The sequence below is a fragment of the Arachis ipaensis genome, chromosome B04 (assembly GCF_000816755.2).
Source record: "Arachis ipaensis cultivar K30076 chromosome B04, Araip1.1, whole genome shotgun sequence".
NCBI lineage: Eukaryota > Viridiplantae > Streptophyta > Magnoliopsida > Fabales > Fabaceae > Arachis > Arachis ipaensis.
In genome coordinates, this window is record NC_029788.2 from 107,857,375 (window position 1) to 107,863,582 (window position 6,208).

Sequence of the window (6,208 nt, forward strand, 5' to 3'; positions counted from 1 at the left end):
TAGCGCGGGCAGCCGCGGCACCCAGGTGCGACGGCGACGGCGCAAGACAGCGCCCTCTCCTCTTCTTCTCTCGCGCCAGCTTCGATGGATCAACAGTGGCGGAGACGGCGCGAGTTCTCCCTCTTCTCCATGGCACAGTGGCGGTGGCGACGTGGTGGCGCAACGGTGGTGGTTCCAGGTCAACAGAAACGCGTGATGGAGGTGGCGGCAAAGGCCCCCTCCCCTCCTTCTCCTCCGATCTCCTCTACTCCCCCTCAGATCTCTTTCTTTCTTTCTTTGTTTTCTGTTTCTTTCAGGGAACACAAAGGAAACTCAGCGTGTGTTGCTGCTGCTGAGAGAAAGGAAAGGTTGGGGGTGTGGCTAAAGGGAACCGGGTCATGGGTTAGGGTTTCTTTTTTCAAAAATTAGGGTTAGGGACATTTTTGTAATTTCAAATAAAAATAGGGATATTATAGTAATTAGAAATAAATTCTAATCCATTAATAATAATGTATAAAAATACTATTTGCTCATCAATTTCATAAATTATTTTCAATAAAATGTCCCCACCAAATAATTAGAAATAATATACTTATTTTCTTCATTTTCCAAAATAGTAATATCAATATTCTAAAATATTACTTATCCAATCCAAATCATTATAAAATACTTATTATTTTATAACTATCAACTTTATAATTCAAATATAGAAAATAATCCAATAATTATAAAATTGGATAATAATCATAGCTTATCTTAAATCCAATAAATCAAAACTTGCATTAATTATCTTTAATAAAATAATTTCTGAAATTAAGGCTATAAATAACCATATGATTTTGAGACTTGATCATAATAAGACTTTTCAAAAGTTCTGGGTCTTACACCTATAACATCAAAGAACCCAAAATCTCAACATTTTACCCATGAAACTCGAAAACAAGGGCTGGAATTTCGAAGAATAAAATGTGGCTTACCTCAAAATTGATTGTATGGGTTTTATAGAGCTCTCCGCGGCGAACACGTGGCCGCAAACGGTGCGGCAATTGGAGCTCTAGATCAAAAGTTATGGTGATTTGAAGATCAAGTGAGAGATAGAACTTGAGAGAGTGTTCTTCCCTTCCTCTCCACCATTTCAGCGTGAATGAGAGTGTTGTGAGGAGAGAGAGTACTGAAAACTAGGGTTTTGGTTTAGTTTAGTTGGGCCAAGGGCCCACTTTGGGTCCGGTTGGCCCGATTTGGCCTGTTCGGTCCAAACTTGGTCCGATTTCTATAAAATTGGTACCGAAATTCTCGTCTCAATCTCCTCTATCATATTAAGCTATAAAAATAACATTTTTGGCTTTCTAGAATAAATTCTTATTTATGGGTTAATTAGCCGTTAATTAACCGGGTCTTACATTTATGATGTCTCAAAGTTTTTCAATCATCCTATTTATAATGGTTTTATAGAATAGAAGTTGACAATATTCATGGCAAATATGGAAGGACAACAAACAAAATTTTAGAATAAATTTTCAAGTCAAAATGCATTAAATGAGAATATTCTTTTTATTATGGGGCACGACTTTTATAAAATTTAGTGTAAAAAATGAACAAGTTGAATAATAGTAATTAATGTCCTGCTTTATATTAAATTCCACCCTTTAAATTCTACTCTTTATACTTTTTTTCTTTCAATTGGGTTCCTACACTGCTATTAGTTTTATAGTTAAGTTCTTCATAGTGTAAAAAATAATAGAGTTAACTGAATATTTCTTTACGAATTGAAGGTATTCATAATTAAAAATCTAACTAGATCTTTGACTACTTGTATCTTGGGAAAAATATTTTGTTAATTTTAACGTTTTTTATATAAAAGGGATCTATTTATAAAATTAAAAGTAGTATAAGACTCAATTAAATATATATATATATATATACCTAATAAAAAATTTATTGAAACTATAGGGATCAAAAGAATAATCAAACCTATTGTATATTAGTATTATTGCATTCTATCCATCATGAAAAAAAATAGTTTCTTTTTTCTGGTTTAAAAGCTTGGCTTGTTTAGGTGAGTTTTTGAGAAAAAAAAAACTGGAGTTGTTTTTTTTTATTTTTTAGAAAAGTAAAAGTAATTTTATGTTTAGATATTTCATGCAAAAATACCTTTTTATCTATCAATTATGTTTAGAAACAATAATATAAAAGTACTTTTTGTTTATTTATTATGTAAAATAAATCTATTTTAAGAAAAAATATCTTTTTAAAAATATGTAAATTATGCTTGTTTGGGTGTCATTAAATAGATAAAAAAATTATTAAAAAAGATCTTTTTTTAAATATTTGATAAATCTTTAATAGTATAACAAAAAAGTACTTCTATATTGTTATACCCAAACATAATTTATTGATAAAAAAATCTTTTTGTATGATATATCCAAACATAAAATTACTTTTATTTATTTTAAAAAAATCTTTTAAAAAAAGATAACTCGAAAAAATATAATTTTTTAGACTAGTTCTTCAAGGGATTACATTATTTATCATGTAATATTTTAATATAAAATACTTATTTTTTTTCTCTAAAATTTAAAAAGCTTTGGTTTTAGCTTCTGTAGTTAATTTGTTCCGTTAAGTATTTGATCTAACACGTTAAATAGTAATGTGACCAGCTGGATTGTTAATATGGCAAGATGTACTATATAAATATTTAACAAAAACGCTAATCCAATCCAATTTAAATTAAAAATAAATTAAAATTGCGTTAAATTAAATTAGATTATATTTCATTTTTAACAAATTAAACTACATAGATTAGATCGAATTTTATACTCACTTCTCAAAACTAAACCAATTTAAAAAATGTGATATAATATTATTATTTTATTATTAAATTTAAACCGAACATATAATATATATAATTTTTTATCTATTTTTATCTTATTTATATATTATTATTTGGATATTTTTTTAATAAAATAAAAAAATTATTATTTCCCCAAACACGATTTTTGAACTTTAATTTTCAAATACGATTTTTTTAGAGCAAGTTCGCCGCACCCCGCGAACTCTATAAAAATTATAGGGTTCGCATAACACCGGCGAACTCCACTCAAATTTTTGAAAACCCACATTTTTAATCCATATCATCGTCTCCAAAATAGTATATAGATCTCCAACCAGTATATAAAGTATATAAGAGTACACAAAAATACACCGACAATAAGCATGGCTTCTTCAAGGATTTTTTTAATTATAAATAAAAAAAATCATATTTAACAATGGTAATCATTATCATCATCTCCAAGAGAGGGAATCTTATGATATGTTAGGAATCTCTTATGAAAATCATCCGCGTCTGAATTTTCATTGCACACGGCTTTCCCTATGTATACATCTAAACCTGAGTTACTTATCCAGAAGAATACTCTCCAAAAGTCAAATACTCAGTGTTGATGAATCTCAAATCCCTTTCTTATAGTGAATGAAAAAAAAGATTCTATTTTTTCATAAGATTTAATAAATGAAATAATCGGACTAGAACCAACAGAATTCTACCCATTGGTTCTATTCTCGATTCATAACTAGAAAGTTTTTCGGGCCCTTTGAGGCAAGAAACTCTCAAGTACGGTTCTAAGGGAAGGAATTTACTCAAGACCTTTGGTCTCTACCCGGACCTGATGAAAAAAATGGGATCACTTCTTATGGACTCGTTGAGAATGATTCTGATCTAGTTCATGGCCTATTAGAAGTAGAAGGGGTCTCGTCGAAAATCTGGTTGTTGTGCATAACGTATTAAAGCATAGAAAAATGAATTTGAATATTCAATAGGAGTAATATATATATTTTTTTCATTGGATCCTTTTTAGTGGATCGTAGAGAAGCGGCCATAAACTGGATAGTCTTGACCAATTTGAAAGATCATTTAATGTAGTTGAAATAACTGAAACCCTTCTTATTGGATGGCCGTGATACTTCCCAAAAATCGAAATTCTTGATCAATGGAAGATATTGGCAGAATCTTTTGAGTCTTCCAATGTATCATTTCTGAGTCTAATGGAACACAGGTACACTGGAATAAGCCATATTTAACAAGAATTTTTTTAATTTTATATTAAAAAAAATAACTATTTCCCAAAAAGAAAATACCACTTATTACGGTATACTCTCATGTACTCTGGAGACAATGATAATGGTTACCATTGTTAACTTTCTAAACTCAATCTGATATATTTAAAGTGAGGCGAACTTGCCCAAATGCCAAAAAAATCATATTTAAAAAATTAAAGTTCAAAAGTCATGTTTGAGGAAATAATAATTTTTTTATTTTATTTTAGTGAAAAAACCATTATTATTTGATAAATATTTTGTGAATATAAAATAAGAATTGTTTTACTAACTTAAAAAGTTATTCCTACTTTTAATAATAAAGTCTTAATTTTTTTAAAATCAAATAAATTAAACCAATCCAAATAGCAATAATTTGGATTGGATTGAATCAAATTTAAAAATAAAATAAAATCGATTCAATCCAAATGCAACAAATTATATATTTCGGATCATATTATTTTTTTTTTAAAACCTACCCAAACACCTCTTGGTGAACAAATTACGTAGGATTTCTGGTACATGATTACTTCCTAATTATTCTATTCATTGGCCCACTTTTTTATTCTAATTCAAAAAAAGTGTTGTAATTATTGATGTTGTTAAACTGGATTAAATGTTCATGCATTGTCTCTCTCGGGCTATGGATTATTAGAAACAAAGCGCACTGTATGAAACAAATGGTATAAAACATTGGTGTTCATACGAAGAGGTGGTTGTTTGTTTTGTAGTGGTTGTTTTGTTTTGACAATAATGTCTTTTTACATGTTTGTATTTTTTAAGAATCTGTTGTAAATATTTTGTGACAAGTTATTTATTTTTTAATGACAATACCAAAGGAAACATTTAATTAATCGTAGGATATTTGTCTCATCGCCTCCTTTTGGATCGAATATGTTAACAACAATCTAAAAAAATATATTAAAGAGACGGGAAATTGACTTGCAAAATGTGATTCCATTTTTAGGAACGGAAATGCCAACAATAGCTTTTGGGAACGGGAGCTTCACCCGGCAAAACCCCATGCTTCAAGAGTTCCTTTCTGCCAGCACTTTCTTTCTCCACCTAAGAGTCACTTTGTCAATATTTGGGACTACTATCCCAGGATACTCGCAATTTAAAAAAATATTTCACGTACATCCAATTATATATTACAACTTCAATATAAAATAATTATTTCTCACACTTATTACATGAACAGTAAATTAATATCCTAAAATTGGATATTATTGAATAATTATATATAATATCTTTTAAAATGTGTAATTTATATAATATCTTTTAACTAGATGACAATTAGCAGGCTTGTTCAATTTTGTGCAGACCAAGAATATAGCTATGGTGCTATGTATGTATGACCTAAGTTCCTTGTAAGACCCGGTTAATTAATGGTTAATTAACCCATAAATGAGAATTTATTCTAGAAAGCCAAAAATGTTATTTTTATAGCTAAATGTGATAGAGGAAATTGAGACGAGAATTTCGGTACCAATTTTATAGAAATCGGACCAAGATTGGACCGAATGGGCCAAACCGGACCAACCGGACCCAAAGTGGGCCCTTGGCCCAACATAACTAAACCAAAACCCTAGTTTTCAGCACTCTCTCTCTCCTCACACAACACCAAACACGCTGAAAAAGAGAGGAAATGGGGGAAGAACACTCTCTCAAACCTCTATCTCTCACTTGATCTTCAAACCACCATAACTTTTGATCTAGAGCTCCGATTGCCGCTCCGTTTGCGGCCACGCGTTCACCGCGGAGAGCTCTACAAAACCCATACAATCAATCTTGAGGTAATCCACATTTTACTGTTCGAAATTCCAGCCCTTGATTTCGAGTTTCATGAGCAAAAATGTTGAGATTTTGGGTTCTTTGATGTTATAGGACCCAACTCTCTTGAAGGAGAAGGTTAATCTTGTCTCCTTGGACCTTGGGTGTGGTAAGATTCTCAACCCTAGTGTGATTTTGTTGTTCTATGATGTGTGGGTTTTGAGATGTTGTGTATGGGTATGATGGTTGTGGCTTAGGTTGTGTATGTGTGGGTATTGGAGCTTGATTGGTGACTTTGAAAAGCTTGGAAAGGGTTTGGTGGTGAAAAATCTGTTCTTGGAGGTGTTGAGACCTTGAGAGCTTG